Source organism: Aythya ferina (assembly GCF_964211825.1).
Source record: "Aythya ferina genome assembly, chromosome: 16".
Taxonomy (NCBI): domain Eukaryota; kingdom Metazoa; phylum Chordata; class Aves; order Anseriformes; family Anatidae; genus Aythya; species Aythya ferina.
In genome coordinates, this window is record NC_140315.1 from 9,222,744 (window position 1) to 9,240,807 (window position 18,064).

An 18,064-nucleotide genomic window follows, 5' to 3' on the forward strand; every position below is an offset into this window, starting at 1 on the left:
TCTCAAATGAGCCAGCCCAATTTTCTAAACGAGCTTATGGTTTTCATATGGAGATCACCATGTTCTCGCCACCACACCATGTAAGTGCTCCAGGCGACTACTTTATTGCCACGGCTGCAAACAGGGAGCTTTTACGCTCCGTGCCGAAGTTTTTCTGCCTTTTTAACCCGATATAATTGATGCACATCCCATAGCAGCGTTGCCAGCCTACAGCAGCCCCAGCACCGAGCGGCTGCGGGAGCTGCAGGGCACCCCAGGCAAAGGCAAGCCCTTCACCATGCCGTGCTACCAGCTCCTCATGCCCCTGGCTGCAGGTAGTGGCAGGAGCACACATCGTGTCCTGGCTGTGCAGTGGGAGCTGCACAGACCAGCAAAGTGCTGCTGGAAGCTGTTTTGTCCCTCTGCACCAGCAGAAGACCTTCTCTCTATGGCACAGCCTCTACAAAGCAGCTGCTGCTAGCAGCGACGCTTCCAGTTACACAATTTGGGGCACGCCGGGTTACTCTCCTCCTCCCCTGAATTTATTTTTGTTGTTCTGGAAGTGCCAGACAGCCCTACACCAGACCGAATCCACAGCATGCCTGGATTTCCTGGCATGCCTGCCTGGGTTCCTCCAAGAGTTGAAATCTTTGTGCAGGAGCCAGAAACGTTATCAGAAATTCCGTGTCTGAGCCAACACCACCCCAAGCCCAGGCAGTGCCCGTGTGCTCTTCCCCTTTTACCAACCTCCTCACGAGAGCGGCCGGGCTCTGTTCTGCAGCTGGAGGATTGATTTCCCCCATTCAGAGGCTGAGCGAGCCTGTCTTAGCCTGGATCAGGCGCGGTGCTCGTAGGGCTGAGCCTGTGAGGGCAGAGCCTTGGCCACGAGGGCCAGCGCTGGAAGGGGACACCCAGCACTCTGCACCTCCCTTGCTCCTCTCCTCCTGGTATTTTAGAGCCATTTCATACAAGCTCTGTCAGTACGAGCTGCAGGAGAAAGCCCTGGGCTCAGCTCTGGCATTGTGCTGTTCCAGGGGCTGAGACGAGCAGGGCAGCAGCCTCCCAGCTCCCAGCCTCTGCTGCATGCTGCAGTGCCTGGGGCTGTGCTGGAGGAGGGCCGGCCTGCAGGCAGAGAGCTCTGAAACTGAAAATCCTACAGCAGCAGCCCTTTCCCCTTTCTGCACAGGGAGCTCCAAGACAGAACTCAGATCAGGGTGATGAGCTGTTTCCTGGCATGCTCAGGGCTCATAGGAGCTGGCAGGGCTGCTGGAAAGCACGCGGGGCACATCCAGGAGGCTGGGGAGGGCTCGGTGCCACCCCTCCTGCCAAGGAAGAGCTCCTTTCCAGAGGTGCCACCAGAAGGGCACCCAGCCCCAGCACACTGAACCCCCTCTCCCCTCCCGACAGCATCCCAGGCTCCCTGGCTGAGCTCCAGCAGCCCCAAGCTCCCTGCCCAGGAGATGTTTCGCAGCCCCTCTCTGAGCCTGCCAGACCTAGAGAAGGTACTGTGAGGGCAGGCTGACCCATCAGGGGCTTCTTCTCTCTTTTTCACCCACCCAGAAAGCTGAAAATGTCCCGAACATCACTGCTACTACGGGGCCAGGGGCAGGACTGGGTGGCAGAGCCAAATGCTGCAAGTCCCAGTGCTGGAGGCAGAAATCTAAGAGCCAATCTGCCGCAGGACACAGAAGAATTCCTAGTATGTGGGTTACAGAAATAGTCTGACGGCTAGCTTGCCTGCTACTGGCACGCGGCGTTAGAGCAGGCAGCTCTTCGGGTCCCCCTTTACCACCAAACACATCTCAGGTAAGCTCAAACATGCTCCACCGCAGCCCCAAAGCCACCACCTACAGAAGTTCAATGGGAAAAGCACATCGTTAGCCAGGTTTTGAAACTTTGAGGACAACGAAGTCTCAAAGAATGTTTGATACTCCAAGAATTTCATTTCCATACTGCACAGCTCGTGGTCTGCAGCCACAGAAAGCTGCATTTTTCTGCTGCTTGGGAAGACCGGCTGCAACGCGCGGGCTTTGGGCAGCCAGGAGGGAAATCCTGAAGTAGTGGCCAGAAGCGTACGAAGCTCCCAGACAGACGCTGCCCACGCGTTACCCCTCCAGCCTTGCTTCCAAACCCGACAGGTTTAATTTTACTGCAGGACAACAAGCAGCTCCTAACACCCATCACCTTGTGCACCAGTGAGCGCTGCAATGAAGTCCGCTGGGACACGCAGCTCCTCCGGGCACTGTGGTCCTTCGGGCACCGCACGGCCGGGGTGCCAGCACTGCGACTGCTCACAGAGGGCTCGGGGTGCTCATTCCAGAACCCAGCACCGCCCCGCGCTAACGGGCCGGGCCCGGCCATCTGCTGGCTCCTAGAATAGCTCTGATCAGCTGGGGGGGATCACGGCATGGCCCCGGGGATGGGAAGCACTCACTGTGTGCGGCTCGCTGGAAGCTTTGCTGGGCTAGAGGAGTCACGAGGGGCAGTGTCACCCACTGAGCCTGGGCAGGAGGGAGAAGCCTTCGGCTCGTTGTGCTCTTTCAAGGTCTTGTTTGTCCCAAGAAAATGAAAGGGTTTCAAAGAAGGCTTAAACTCAATTTTTTAAAAAAAAAAACAAACAAGTTTTCCAAGAGGCCTTGAGGCTACAGTTTTACACAAAGAAAACAAAAATCTTCACATCTTGGCATCACCCATCCTGCCCTCCCGGAGCAGAGCGCGGCTCCTCCCCAGCCTGATGCCCAGGGACCACGAGGGCAGCTGGGGCAGGGCGCTCAGCACCCTGCTCCTGGCTCCTTTTCCCTGACATCTTTGTGCGTAACTTTTAAAAGCCACACGAGAGCCCAAAAACTACTTTACTGGCTGCAACATCAGTCGTGCCCAGAAAGCTGTTGAAGTTCTTCAGGGCTGCAGGCGATGCCAGCTCAGGGCATCACTTCTCCCAGGCCTGGGCAGAGAGCAACAGCAGAGTCCAAATCCAAACCTTGGATCCAGAACTGGGAAGGAGCAGCCTCCACGCTACGACGAGCATCCTGCTTCAGCCCTGCAGCCAGGAGAAGGCACCGGTGCGAGGCCATCCCCCAGGAGCAAGTGAGAAGGAAGGGGGAGAACAGAAGCGAGTTAATGTTGTGCAATCCTCTCCGAGTGCTCCAGTTTGAAATAACAGCTGACTTGTTTTTAAAAAAAAAATAAATCCAGGAACGTGCAGATAACATTTTAAGGTATCAGAAAGGGTCTCACAGCGGCCGAAACACCCGGCCTGGGAGAAGCTCACACCGCCAAGAGCTCGGGGCTGGGAGAAAGCCCTCACCAGGGAAATGGTTGCAGGGCTCGTCTGGGGCTCTGCAGGAAACAAAGGTGAGGGGTCAGGGAAAGAAGAAGCCTCCAGCTCACACGGGCCTGGGAAGGGGCTGCCCAAGGGAAGCTGGGCTGGGAGAACCTCTCATTGGGGTTTTGCACGTTCACACCTAATGCTCAGACAGAAAACGAGGGCTAAGGTTGACAGAATAAGGAAAGCCCAGGGTTTCCTCTTGGAAAAGTACTAAAAACGGGCTACTGAAGATTTTAAGCTGCCCGAGACCTTTACTGGGAATAATCTTTTCTATGGCAGGTTTGTCAAAAGGTGCAGCTGGAAAATTAGGGCTAGGGTAACCGAGAGGGAAAGCCTAAAGAAGACATTGGAGTGGGGCTGGAAATGGGCTGCAGAAGCCAAGGGGGAGCTGCAAAGAGCTTGGAGAGCCCCCTGGCCTGGGAAGCAGCCCAGCAGCCTCACCAGCATGCCCAGGGCTGAGAAACACAAAGTCAGGAGCTGCAGGCACAGCAGGGCTGGAAAGGGAACGGCCTCGGGACACCCCTCCTGCAGGGGGGCTGTGAACCTCTGGGTTGTGAGCTGGCTGAGGGGCAATGTCTGGGGCTACCGGGAAGGTGAGCGTTAGGGGTAGGGCTGCCAGAGCCAACTGGGGGCTTCCAAGACTCCTGGGATGAAATTTGTCACCCGCACAGTGCCTGGGGGTCCTTGGCTAAGGCTCAGCACAAACCGAGGGCTGCACCGGAGACGAAGGCTCCTGGATTGAAGGCAGCAGAAGCCGGTGCTAGTAACAGGCTCCTGCCCTCCCGCGTTCGGGTGCAAAGGGAATAGAGCACAGAGACAAACAGCAGCTTTAAAAATCAATTGTTTGTTTTCCGAGACTGAAGCTTTGCTGATGCCGGCTGAATTTTTACAAGGACAGGTGAAAGATCAAATTTTGCCTTTTTCTTCCTCAAAAGCAACATTCTTGTGGAAACCCTACAAAAGAAAGCCAGCCCGAGGCACCGCAGCGATTTGCACTGTAAACCAGCAAGAGCTAGACGAGGATTATTCCAACCGTGCCGAGCGGCTCCACCACAGAAAGCACCAGAACCACCTTAGATTGAATTATATTAAAACATTTCTTGTGGGAACAAGCCGTAATTAGACTGGCCCACAAGTCTGACAATCTTCACAGCCGACGAGCTCAGAGCACAGCATGTGTTAGCACGCAGACGAGCGCCGTGCCCAGGGGTTACGTCTTCCAAGAGCAGGCACGGGGTGAGTCTCAGGCGATGCCCCGCTCGCTTTTCGGGAGACCCTGCTCCTCGCCAGCAGCCAGCAGGGCTGCAAACTCAAAGCAGAGGCCTCGGTGTCTCCAGAACCTGACGGTGTTTGCCCAAGAAAGCTCCCTATGCAGCACGGCAGCGAGGACAGGGGTTTTGTGCTGTGTTAGACACACGTCCCTGCAGCACGGTGCCGACAGCAGCTGCCTGGGAGAGGCAGGTGGCTTCCTTCTTGAAAGGGGAGAACGAACAGATTTTTATCTGCAGAAAGGAGCTGCAGCCAGGAAACAACACGTGCAGTTAAAACAAAAACCAACCCAGCCGTCAGGCCCCCAGAGACTCCTGATCTTTTGCAGACAGACGAGCAAAAGGGGCACGGCAGGAGGTGGGATTCAAGGGGCGAGAGCTGCTCCCAAGGCACCTCCTGAAGGACCCGGAGCTGCTGCTGAGCATGCCTAGCCGTGTGCCAGAAACGCCGGCGCTCACACGCTCACAAAACCTCCTCTTCCCACCTTCTGAGCAGGAATTCAAGCCCGAAACACACCTCAGGCTCCCACAATCTGAAGTGACACAGAGCAGAGCCAGGCTGAGCCCTCAGCCACCCACACCGCACTCACACAGCAGGGCACCCCACCGGGGGCTCTGCCTGGTGGAGCACAAATGTCCAAAAACGAGAGCCCCGACAAGCCGAGCCACTTGGCCTGGCCGCAGCCCCTCCAGCAGCTGCCGTCGGTGCCAGCCCCTTGCTGTGCACGGCGATGCTGCCAGCACCACCCCACATCACCCCACACCACCCACATCCACGCGAGCTGGGACCACGGCTCAACACCAGCCACTACGCCAGGTTCAGCCGCTGTCCTGATGGGTGTCTTCACCTTTTTGGGGCGGCAGGGACATCCCTACTGCCTTACACGAGCCGCAGCAGCAGCTCCTGGGGAAAAGCAGAGACGCTGTGCCAGCCCTGCCAGCCCGAGGGCTGTGCCCCATCCTTACAGCTCAGAGCAAGCAGCACCTCCTGCCCAACGCCGTGCCTTAGGGCCTCGAGGAAGGGGGAGAGGAGGCTGCAGCCACTCCTCACCCCACAGGGAAGGTATCAAGCCATGATGTTTTTGGATCGGGGTAGGCACCACATGAAACCTTTCAGGCTTTTACAACGCTGAAGCACTAATAGCGGTGCACCAGCAGGGACCCCCAAAGTCCTCGTCCTTGCAGAGGGTCAGAGGCAGAGGAACAGCCCCAGGACCCTGCCTCACAGCACGCCCTGGCCCACGGTGAGGCCACCAGCACACCCAGCAGAAGCTGGATCAGTGCTGGGCGTAAGGGACCAGCCTCAGCAAGCAGGCACGGCTCAATCCCAGAGGAGCAGGAGCGCCTGCATCTGCCTGCAGACAGCTGGGGCCAGCGAGTCGTGGCTGCTGCTTGCCAAGGGAAGTTTGCTGCATCGCCCTGCTACTCGCTCTCTGATCGCAGGAGCGTGACAGTGGCACATGGGCAGGACAGGACCGTAGCCCAAGTCTCTTTGTGGTTGACGAGCTAGAGAGCAAGTCTGAGGAGGATCAAGCATGGCCCGGTCACCACACGGCCACCCCCTACCTGGCACATCCCCTCTGCAGGTGAGCAGCAGCAGAAGAGCCAGGGGTTCGCCTGGGACAGAGCAGGAGCAGAGCTCCGGGCCCGCACTGCCCTGCATCTGCTTGGTTTGGCCGGCAGCCTCCTCCGGGTCACCGAGCAGCAGGCAGACAGACGTCCGCAGCCCCCGGTGCCGTTGGGTTCCTGCTACCTGATCAGTCCCTGCTCTGATCAGGGCTGGGGGCACGTCTCAGCCGGCAGAGCTCCCGGAGCCCTAACCCCAAGTGTCCGCGGTGCAATCCGGAGGGGCTCAGGCTGTCACATCCCGGTGGGCTGCCTGCACATCGCCCTGCCACTGCCTGCACCGAGGGCTCCTGCTCACCTACAGCCCGCGACGCTGCCGAGGTAACTGCCTGCAAAGCGCTGGAGAGGCAGAGCGAGGGGAGGAGGAAGGAGAGAGGCAGCGTGCGAGTGCCACCTCTCCCCAGCTCCTCCCATCGCCACGCTCAGCTCGGCGATGCCGCGTGGCCCAGCAAAGGCCTCTGCCGGGCAGCACGGCCACCCACGCGCCCCTGGGATGCTCCCTGGAGGTGCCCAACCCCATGAGAAGCCACAAGCCCGCAGCCCCGTGCCAGGCTGTCCCCTGCCTGCTGTTGGTGTCCACAGCAGCTCCACGCAGCCACCAGCCCGGCAGGCAGGCGCTGGGGCTCCTGGAAGCATCCTGCCGGAGCCCGGAGCCGCATTCCCGGCCCTCCGCAGTGCCTCCCCCACATCCTGCCTCCAGCCCTCCGCCGGGGGGTGGGGGGGGAAAGAGAGAGAGAGAGAGAGAATGCAAATCTTCGGTTGTAAATCTTCCAAGTTAAAAATAACCCAGTAGTTCAGCGAGAGAGAATCGGCAGCAGGGAGGCAGGGGGCTGGGGAGCCCGTCAGCTTGCTGCGAGGCAGCCGCGGCACACATTTTGGCTTTGGCGAGCGCAGGATCACGGAGAGGCAGCTTCCCAGCTCTGCGCACACAGCTCTGGACACCAAGAGCCTTTCGGTATCCCAGCTGCAGTCGCTGTGCCGAGCAGCCAAACTCTCCTTGGGTCCGAGCTGCCCTCAGGCCCCCTCACCGCCCCCCCAGCCCCGCTTTACCGGCCAGGCACACGTGGCAGCACCAAGGAGGCGATTGGAAAAGGAGCAGGCAGCCAGAGCCGGGCGGGAGCACAGCTCGTGTGGGTGCATGTGCCCAGAAGAGCTCCCTCCAACAAGCTCGCTCAGCACCCCCACTGCTTCTCCCAAGCCATGCCAGAGCCCGGGGCTCACACGGGGCTGAGGATGCTGTGCTGGCACCCGACACGCAAGGAAGCCCCCAGGGGCTGGGTACAGCCCCCAGTAACACAGCCTCGGCCAGCCGCACTACGTGACTCTCACGACAAGCTCACGCGGCAAAAAACAGCAGCGGCTCCTTTCAGGAGAGCTTTCAAGCACAGCTCCTAACCCAAGAGCGAGACCACAATGACCTTCAGCAGTTATTTCGGAGCTGCACGGTGCCACAGGGCTGAGAGCGGAGGGTTTGCCCAGGCTGCATGGAGCACAGCAGCAGACGAGGACCAACAGCACAAGGAACACCACAGGAGGGCTGGCAACAAGAGGGCACGCCGGCCTGCTGCTGGGGAGGGGATGGTTGGGGCTGGGATTGCTGCTGTGCCTCTCCCAGCCCGTGAACAGCTCTTAGCCAGGGGACACGCTGCTCCCAGGTGGTGCTGGGGGCAGAGCAGGGCCGTGCCTGGTGCCAGGAGGGTTCCCTTCCCACAGCAGTGCCGGCCGTGGGGAAGCTGCCAGGCTCAGGACGGGTTTCCCAAGCCCACGCCTGCCGTCTTCTGACCAGCTGCGTGCGCAGCTCACGAGCCCTGGGCGTGGAGCTTTAATCCTCAGCAGGCGAAAGCGGAGGAAAAGCAAAAAGCAAAGCTCGGTGGCTCCATGCCCATAGGGACGAGGGAGAGGAGGGAAGCAGGAGCAGCCTGCAGCGGTGGTGAGGGCTGGGATGCAGCACAGGGCACCCCACACTGCCCTCCCAGCAGCACAGCCCTGCAGTGCCTGCCCCTGGCACCAAGGACGCACGAAGGCTGCCGAGGAACCTGCGTGAAGCCAAGGGCCAAAGGACACGAGCGATGATGCAGCTGCAGCCGAATTTTACATGAAGCAGGTGAAGAAGTCGCTCTGAGGATGCGTTCCTGGTGCTGGGAGCACGCCCTCTGCCCTGGAGTGTCTGGCTGTTAGCCCTGGATGGAGATGGGATCCCGGGCTCAGCTCCTCAGGCTTCCTGCAGCAGCGGTCAGAAGGAGCTCGACGTGCCAGCAGCATCCAAAAAGCCTCCTCTGAATCACTGGGCCTGGGGGGTCCCAGCTGGCACCTTCAGAGGCTTCTCACAGCAGGGCAAACCACCCGGCTGCTTGCTAGCTGTCGGAAGGGATATGCAGGCTTCAGCAGAAACAAGTGCCTGCGCGCTCCACGTTTTCCTGCTATTTTTTCTTTTTCACTCTTTGGACTTCCATTAAATGCCGGAGTCAACCCTCAAGGTCACGGGGCCAGTAAAGATGCCACCAGGCAGATAATGTAGCCCACAGCACCTTTATGAGTGCTGGAGGTGTACAAAAGCCAGCTCAACCGGCAGACCTTGGTAGCTGGCCGATTCAAAGAGCCTTTTGTACGGCTGCTGCTCGAGAGCTGCACACCGAGGAGCGCCGAACACAAGCTATCCCGAGGCAGGCAGCCAAAAAGTGAGATGGCGTTTCGGAAAGCAGCGATCCTCCTCGCTTGCTGTTGTTGATATCCTGCACTGCAAACTCAAGCTGTCAGAGAGCAGCTCTGCCACACTGCAGACAGCTCCTCCAAGGCAACCAGAGCCCTGTTTCTGCCGGTTTTCTGCCAGCCAAAACTCCCTGCCCAAGACCCCCAGGGCAGCCAGGTGGCTGCTGTGCCCCCAGCCCCACGTGGTGCTGCTCGCAGCCGCCTCTAAGTTATCCCCTGCTCGCTGCTTGCACTAACCACAGCGGTAAGATGCCGACCTCGGCTGTGTCCTCCTGCCACCCCCCCTAGCCAACAGCCCGTGGCAGCGTGCCCCAAAATCCACACTCAAGGCAGGAGCTGAATGCAACGTGGCCAAGGGATCAGCAGCTGGGCCCCGAGCTCAGCTAGGGTCTCCCCCATTCTGCCCACCACATCTCACTGCGATTCTGGAGCTCAAATACCGCAGGATGACCCCTTCCCACACGGCATCCCCCGGCACCCTGCCCTGGAAGCCTCCAGCCCCAGCACAGCAGCTCCCAGAGGTCACTCGCTTGATGCTGCCCAGTTGGAGAAGAGCTCCTGCACGCACGGAGGCTGCAGCTGCCCCACCGGTACTGCACAGCCAGGAGACCCCAGCCCAGGCCAGAGCAGACAGGCTGGCTGGCCAGGCCGATCCTCAGCACCCAGGGAGGTGACAACCCCACCAGACGAGGCCCAAGCGCTCGCTGCGTGCTGCGGTGAGGTCCCGTGGCTCACAGCACCTGGTCTGCCTGTACATCCCCAGAGAAACTGGTAAACAGCGACCCAAAATAGCAACAGACAGATCTGCCGTTCTCCAGGCCCGAGAACTTGCACGCTGCAGCATCAGGCCCGTTTCTCAAGTGCTTAAAGGACAAGGAGAGAAAGCAAAACTAAACAACCTCTCCTGATACAGCACCAAGCAACAGCGCCCTTCCCAAGCCGCGTGCTACCCCCAGGCCAGCCTGCTGCAGGCTGTGCCACTGCCCTTACAGATGCCTCCACCCCAGCTGCCCTGCCCTGCTCCTGCTGGCTGCCAGCGCTCACCTCGGAGGGATTCCAGCCTGTTATAAATCACAGCCCTCTGGGATCCCAGTTCTTCGCAATCTGAGGTTAATCTACTTTGAAGAACGGTCTCTAGAGTTCAGACACCATCTGTAAGTCGACATCCCTCTCAATCATCTCCATGCTTCCCTGCGTTTGTGTCCTTTATGCCATCCCAAGAAACACTCCGGCATGGGAGGGAGAGAGAAGTGCCAGAAAGAAATTCATCGGCCCCTCGCGTGCAGGCGCCTGGATTTCAGCAGCGCCAGGTCTGGCACCCCCACAGCTCCAGGCAATTCCTTCACACACGAGGGGACCCTCTCACGAGCACCTGAAGCCCTGCCCAGACACGCTCAAAGTAAAATGCTACCAAGAGCACACGCTGAGAAGCAGCCCCCTCTTGTCCCATTCCTTCCCTTCCTGCCAGCCCTGCCCAGCAGGGGCGCAGGGTGCCTCGCACATCGTCCCACAGCCACCGGCCAGCTCCCTGCTGCTCGCTCCGGCACACGCCTGTGAGCAACCCCCAGGGACAGAGCGTGATGGCCGAGTGCCCGCTCCTAGGCAGAGCCCAACCTCGGAGCACACCAAGAGCCTTCAGCACAGGCAGGGCAGCTGCAGGGCTCTTGTGGAACCGGGCTGCTGCCATGCAGAGCACAGCCCCAGCACGTGTCCACGTGGGCTCAGCTAGCCAGGTGGCACCCATGTGCCACCACCTGCACCCAGCCACCCGCAGAGCCCCGCAGCCCAAACACCACCCTTCGCCCAGCAGAGCCTGTCCCGAAGCTGAGGAGCAGCATCGGGAGGGAAGCAGCGCGCTGTGCCTGCCAGGAACGGACACACAGGGCCTGCAACCCCGCACAGAGCCACACGGAGATGCAGGGCTCCTGGAGAGGCCGCTCGGGGTGAAACCACAGCTGTAGCAAAGAGCCTGAGCCCAGAGCAACCCACTCCTGCCTTCAGGTACCGGATTCACGAGTCCATTCCTCACTCTGGAAAGACAAGGAGAGGCTGGCCCGGCTCCTGCAATGTTATTCTCAGACAGAAATTCTCCCTCCCCGGAGCGAGGAGGCGGAGCAGGCACAGGGACCTGCCCACAAATCTGTAACCACTTCTCTGAAGAAATCAGGGTAACCGCAAACCTCAGCACCTTCGCAGTAAGCGCAGGCTTCGCTTCAGTCGGGCTCCCGCAGCACCGGCACGCCGAGAGCAAACAGCACAGCCTGCTGTCTGCGGCGGCACGGAGAAACCTGCCGCGGTGCGTGCACAACAGGGCATGCCGGGAACAGCTCAGATACCACGGTGAGGGGCACCCTACAGGGACCAAGAAGATCTCGGAGAAACGGGATTTTGCTTGCCCTAAGGCAGGGAGCAGCAGACAAATCAGAGCCAGACGCCGTGCACTCCCCGGGCACGCTGCTCTCCTGCCTGGGCTGTGTGAGCACAGGGCACAGCTGGGGTGCGCCGTGCACATGGACAGAAGTCACTGAGACAGAACAGCAATCCCCAATTGATAAACACGAAACACTTCAGCTCGATTTTATTTTAACTCCTTTTAATGTTAAGTACAACCCAAGCAGGTGAAGCATTCAGAGTTAGAGGTGCTCTGCATGCAGACTTGGAAAAGTCAAGGCAGCAGCTAACACAAAACCAGCAGCGTCCACAGCCCGGCTACAGCAAAGCACTGATGCCTGTTCCTGTTTCTAGAACTAACTTTATTCTGCCTCAATGCATGCATATAACAAGGCATTAATGTACTGTAAAGCAGTACTTCCCCTACCTACATGGCAGGAAAGTGAAAAACCCCCTCGGGGATCACCCTTGCAACTTGCCATCGCCCTTGCTCCTGCACGTAGCGTGCTAGCACACCGCTAATGCTGCAAGTCACCTTCAAAGACAGACATGGAGCATCTGCTACAGCACAAAATGAGAAACAGAAAGCACATAAAAGCAAGGGAAAAACTTCTCTGCCTTCATGACTTCTGACAGAAGGTTTAACAACAGAAACATTTTTGGGAGGAAACTGAACGATGCCCACGTAACGAACAGGCATCACCAGCACAATGCTGAGGGACCAAAATTCTCAGCAGTGGCTGCTCACACGCAGCACCAGGTAGGGTCCTGCAATTACTGCTTCTTCCTTCAAACAACAGCAAACGTGAGAAACCTCCTGGGGGGTTCTCACATCCCAGGAAAGCTTTTGCAATCCTCAGGACTGTGACAGCTGCAGCTCCTATCAGGCCCAGGACCACCTTCAGCAGGCCAGCGCGGTCCCCACCAGCAAGGACGTGTTCATCCAGCAAGAGCTACACTCCTGTGCCAGAGCTCCCAGGCTGTAACGTAAACGCGTGCTTCAGAAGCACACAAAACATGAAGGGGAAGACCCTTGCTCCTCTGCCTCCTGCCCGTGCCCCCGGGCAGCAGCACGCAGCAGGCAGGGACGTGGTCTCCCCGCTGCAGTGTGCTGGGCTGCTCTCACCTCCTTTTGCTCCAGTGCCAAACAGGGCTCCCCAGATCCCACAGCTTCCAACGGAGATGTTGAGGCAACACAAGTATTCTGCAAAGTCTTGTGCTGACAAGCTTAACTTCCAGCTGCTTGCAGCACAGGCACCCCAAAAGGAAGCAACGAGCTGCCTGCACCTCAGTGCCGACTTCCCATGACAACTTTGAGCCAAGAACCAAAGAACCAGACAAGAATCAAAAAGTGTCACCAGAGGAGACCTGAACTTCATCTGATCCATTCAAATACAACCGAAACAAGGCAAAAGCCAAACGGGTAAGACTCCTTACACTGCTGCAACAAGAGAACTGCACAAAGCTGGGGCAAAGGCAGGACTAACAGAAAGGAGGGATCCCAGGAAACGCTGTGTGATGTGACACGCTGAACCTCTTCGGGAAGATGTTCCTAACATCAGACTGCTACTGAGCAGCCTCTCGCGTGGGGAAAACAGGGCTGGAAAATGTGCTGTGTGCTCCCTAGCCAGGGCAACAGCTCATTGCCACGTTAACACCGCGCTTCTTGATCCATACCCAACGCACCTCTGTGGGCACACCTCTGCTGCCCGCATTAAAAAACAAGCTGCAACTGGAGAATTAGCTCCCCCACCGCTCACTTTTCTTTTCTGGACTGGAGGAGCACTTTGCTCCTGGCGGAGCTGGATTTGTGCTCGCTGCAGGCTGGAAATCCCCTAGAGGCAGCAGCACAGGAACAGCGTACGGCCCCTTCACCTCCAGGCAGCACCTCCTTCTGCAGGCGGGTAAATCCTGATGCTAAGGACAGGCCAAAACCTCCTCGGTGCTGACCTCAGATCCCCAGTTTCCTGCAGGGCCCAGAGGCAGCAGCAGCCCCGTTCCCGAGCACTGATTTTTGCTCCCACCCGGCTCCAGGCAGGGTGCGGGGACCTGCCTCTGACCCCGGAGCCCCGCTGCAGCACCCCAGGTATTTCCTTCTCCTCTGGTTGACTGGGCACAACCAATGTAACACTGCTAAAAATTAATAGCCACATATTGGCAGATTGCTAGGCTGCATACCAGATTTTCCCATATAAGGGAAAGTTGAAGGCATTGTCCTATCACACGGAAAACATATTGCACCAGCCCGAGATAATAGAAAGCAAAATCTGAATCTCCTCGTGTCACAAGCGGACACCCACAGCCCACGTCCATCCCGTTTTGCTGTCAGCGTGGCCGGCTTTGCACGGCTCTGATATTCCAGCTGCTGGCTCGTGCCTGCGGAGCAGCAGGAGGCTGTTTGGGAGCGGCACGCAGCTGTGCAGGGCCCCGCGCCCCCGAGAGGAGTTTTTGGTGCCACCGCCACGCGGGCAGCACCAGGCCCGCTGCCACCGTTCCCAGGGGGAGCGCAGCTCCGTTTTCTTGTTCTTTCAGGGTGCTGAGAAGCGGTCACATAAACCCCGTGTGCTGCCACCAACGTGCACGCAGCCAGCCTCGCCACCCAGCTGCACCCTGAGCGTCTTCTCTCTGCTGAGAGCTGATCGCCTCCCCACCGCGGCTCTGCCTCCGGCTCCGCGGAGCAGGATGAAGTCACCGACGTCATCCCAAGCAGGAAACGGGGGATGAGAGGAGAAACTTTCACTGCCTCTTACACGAGCAAGGAAAAGGAGCCCCCTCGACTCCCCTGAAGCCCAGAGAGACAGCCAGCCACCGTGTTTGCCAGCGTTTCTTTAAAATCATTTCCAAGGAGTCTCCCTGCACGTGCCTATTCCCCCGTCCCAACACACCGATATTCCTGCACTAAGGGCTCGCTCACAGCACAAGGCTGATCAAACCTCTCCCTCCTGTGCAAGGGCAGGCTCCTCCTGCACACTGACGTGCAAGGTACCCGCTCTTCTCTTTGCGAACCTGAGACAGGCCAGGATGCCACCGCTTCATGCCAAAAACAAAGGGCTACTGTGGTGGCCAACCTCTCAACCTTGCCACCTCTCTAAAACAAGCTCTCTTGCTTCTGCGAACCCTTCTTGAAATAACACAAACCATTAAAGTGAAACACTTTATATTAGCTACCTGTAAAACTTTATTGTCTTTAGAGAACCTCTTAAGGAGAAAATATGAAAGATCTCTGAAGGAAGATTAAATCTCAAAAATTACTGTAACATTACACATCCAGAGGGGGGGGGGGGGAAGGTAAAGCTTTGCTTCCTGGTACAGAAATATGGTACAAAGCAGTCAGGAACCTAAGACAGTCTTCTGGGAGCTCCCTAAGCCACTGACCATCGGGGCTAACGCTGCCATACCCCGCTCGACAACCAGCAGCTCAGAGCAGAGCCGGCCTCCCCTAACGCAGGACAGCGGGTGGGTGCGTCAACTTTAGCAGAAAGGCACACGCTGCGAAGCCAGACAGCAGCACTCCGAAAGGTATTGGGGGACAGACAGCGGGAGCAGCAGTACAAGAGCTGCCCTAGGCCCTCGGATTCACACAGGTTAATTTTTAACGTGCCCGCTGCAGCCTGCAGCGAGGGGCTGCGATCGCCATCTCAGCACCAGCGAGATCGACGCCTGTCTGAAGAAAGAACCTGCAGAAGCTGACAGCCACGGGCACAGGGTGGCCTTCAAACTTTCCTAAAGGGAAATCGCACCAAGACCAGTTTTTCTCCAAAGCCTCCTGTTGACTTTGGCTTTTATTTGAAGGATGGCGATACAGAGCTTCAGTTGTGCCACGCAGGGCACTCACAGACGTTTTGACGGGATGCAACCCTACCAGTCAGCACGCTTTACAACTTGAAGAGCTCAAGGGTCAGCATTTGGGAGTAGGCTTCGGCAGCACACTGCCCACCTTCACAGCGGGGGACACCCAGAGGTACTCTCAGTGCTCCTGAAGGACCTGCAAGTTTCGACAGCTGTACTGATTCAGGGCCGATAGGGAGAGCTACCTTCCCCAAAGCAAACAGACGGCAACACCAAGCCTTAAAGTGGAAGAGGAATCAATTTCCCACTTAAAAATTGGGAAAGGAACCCTGAACGAAACCAGCCCTGTTGGAGGCCAGAAGCCTCAAGAGAAACAACCGATTTACTCCAGGAAGAATTAACTCCCAGAGCGAAAATATGCTGCTATTGCTTCATACCCCAACAGCTGGACCAAAACAACAATTTCTCTGCAAAGCAGCGAAGTCGAGAGCTCCCACATGAATGAAGTAAACAAAGGGCAAGGAGAGGCAAGAAGGCACCTATCCCTGCCCCATCACCGCCCAAAAGCAACACCGACACTCTGCTGTGGGAAAAGATTTAACGTCGCTCAGCGCTCCCTCTCCTCCAGCAGCACCCTAATCCAGCTGACCCCACCACGGTGACAAAGGTACAGGCAGCGGCTGCCGAATAGCTGCAAGCGAGCGGGTCAGGAATAAACAACTACAGCTAGCAAGGACACCCCCATCTGCCTGCCCACGGGGACCAGGGCTGGAGGGGTGCTGGAGGCTCCTGCTCAGCTCCATGAGGAACTGTGTGAGCACAGCGAGTGACCCGCTGCCTGCATCCTCTGTGCCCTGAGGCGTCTGCTGCAATTCTCAAGTAGGAAGGGGGAAAAAAATATAAAAATGAGACGGCTGGGTTTTGGGCCCAAATGATCTAAACCAAGCGAAGGACTAAACTGAGCCCTTTTCCGAGCAAAACTGCTGACGAGCTGTGCCACAGCCCAGGCCTGCAGCCGCAGCCGCTGGCGGCACGGCCCCTTTGGGCCTCCCCGGTGCCCAACTTCGCCCCGAGTCCTGCGGCGTTGTCCGGAGGCCCCTCGCTGAGGTGTGTGTGTGTCTGTGTGTGTCTGTGTGTGTCTGTCTGTGGGTGCCGCCGATTCCTCCTCGTTTTTCCCCCCCGTTTTGCTCCGCGCTCGCTCCCCGCCGGCTCCTCGCAGCCTTCACCCCGCCGGCACCAGGCTCCATCCCGGCTGCTCCCCGGGGGGCAGCGGCGGGGCCTCCCTCAGCGTCGCCCCCCGGCCGCGACGGCTCCGCGCCCCCCCGCCCCCCGGCGCCCCCGAGCCCCGAGGCCCCGGGAGGGCCCCAAGGACGGCGCCGCGGCAGGGCCGGGGCCGGGGTCGCCGCCAGCAGCCGCCGCCGCCTCCGGGCCCGCGGCCCCGCTCCGCCGCCGCTCTCCTCGGTAGCGCCGCCCCGCCGCCGCCGCCGCCCCCCGCCCCGCCGCCGCCGCCCCCCCCCGGCCGCGCCGGGCGGGCGAGCGCCAAAGTTCGGGGCAGAACTCACCTAAAATGGCTCCCCGGCAGCCCCGCCGCACACAGCCATTATTTGCTGAAGTTTAGCCCAGCACCCCGCAAGGACACCCGAACCTCGCCCGGGCCCGCCCCCGCCGCCCTGCCATTGGTCTCCCGCCGCCTCTCGCCGCCTCCCATTGGCCGGCCGGCCCGTCAGTCGCGCGGCGCCCGCGCCAAGCTTGGCTGCAGCGGCGCGGCCGCGGCCCGCTCCATTGTGCTGCTGTTTGCGCCCAGCCGAGCGCGGCGCCCATTGGCCGCGCCGCCGCCCCCGCGCGCCGCCCCCCGAGCCCGGGCCCGGGCCCTCGCCTGAGGGGCCCGGATGTGGGCGCCCTGAGGGGCCCGGGGCCGCTTGGCAGCCCCCGGGGGGTGTTGTGAGGAGGAGCCGCGCTGCCCTCCCGCTGCTGGGTGTTGCTGCGGAGATGCTCGTGCGTGCTCCGGGCCAGTTCGTGGCAGCGCCGCAGCGAAGCGCTGCTAGGGCTAACGGGCTCTGCTGAGGCAGGGCTGGGGAGCCAAGCGCAGCGCGGTCCTGGTGCGGCCACAGCGCCTGTAGGGGCCTGGGGAGTGCTGGCCCGGGCCTGTGCTGTGCCATTGGGAGTCCTGGCTTGTCCAGCTGTGCTGTGCGAGCTGGCTGGTTCCCTTTCTGCCTTCTGCCTTGCCCCAGCTTCTTTCCTTGCTGTACGTTTCTCCACTGGCAGCGTGCTCTGGAGGTGCCCGCTGCTGCACACGTGTGGTCCAAACAGAAAGGGGACAGCCCAGGGGTGCAGATCCATCGGAGAGCTGCACCCCTCCTTCCTCCCCCATCCCACGCCTCTTGCAGGCCTTCTGCACGAGCCGTCACAGCCCTGTGCGCTTCCCCATGAGCCAAGGCTTCCTTCCCTAAGCGTTACCCTTTGTGCCATCTCACTTGCTACCAGCCCACATCCTTACTCTAAACTTTTTTTTTTTCCTCAGCTGGTATCCCTGCAGATGCCATTTGTGGACTTTTCTGAGGTCTTCCATTTACATTTTTGTCTTTATGCCACATTCAGCTTCTTGTTCTGAATATAGGACATCAACACATGTGAAGTATTCCTCTCCACTGCCTTCTCTTTTCCCAAGCCCTCTCTGTTCCCTCGAGCCACCAGGCATGCCTGTGCCTGATCTTTTCAATTGCTTCCTGCGTTGGTCAACCTCTCACCAGCCAGCACTATCCTTTGCTATCCTCCCTCTGACCCCAGAGCAACATCTTGTTCTCTACAGGAACACCTGTAAAGGTAGAATTAATTGATGCTTTATGATCAGAAAACCCATGCAGCTTATTTTTATTTTGGGAGGAAGTTTTACACCTGTGTTACACAAGTACAGTTGTGCTGGTAGGAGGGGACCAGAGGAGGTTGTGTCAGAAACTTCCAGAGATTCCTTCCC

At 59.0% G+C, this 18,064-nt stretch overlaps 1 protein-coding gene across 6 annotated transcripts in view; it reads right to left on the minus strand.

The window, feature by feature from the left end:
• CHD6 (chromodomain helicase DNA binding protein 6) overlaps positions 1-16,727 on the minus strand; it is a 68,729-nt gene extending 52,002 nt beyond the window's left edge. For all 6 annotated transcript variants that reach the window (XM_084538447.1, XM_084538448.1, XM_084538445.1 and 3 more), the window contains exon 1: positions 16,653-16,727. The gene's annotated coding sequence lies outside the window, so the exon portion shown is untranslated. The remainder of the gene's footprint in view (positions 1-16,652) is intronic.
• Positions 16,728-18,064: the final 1,337 nt, after the last annotated feature.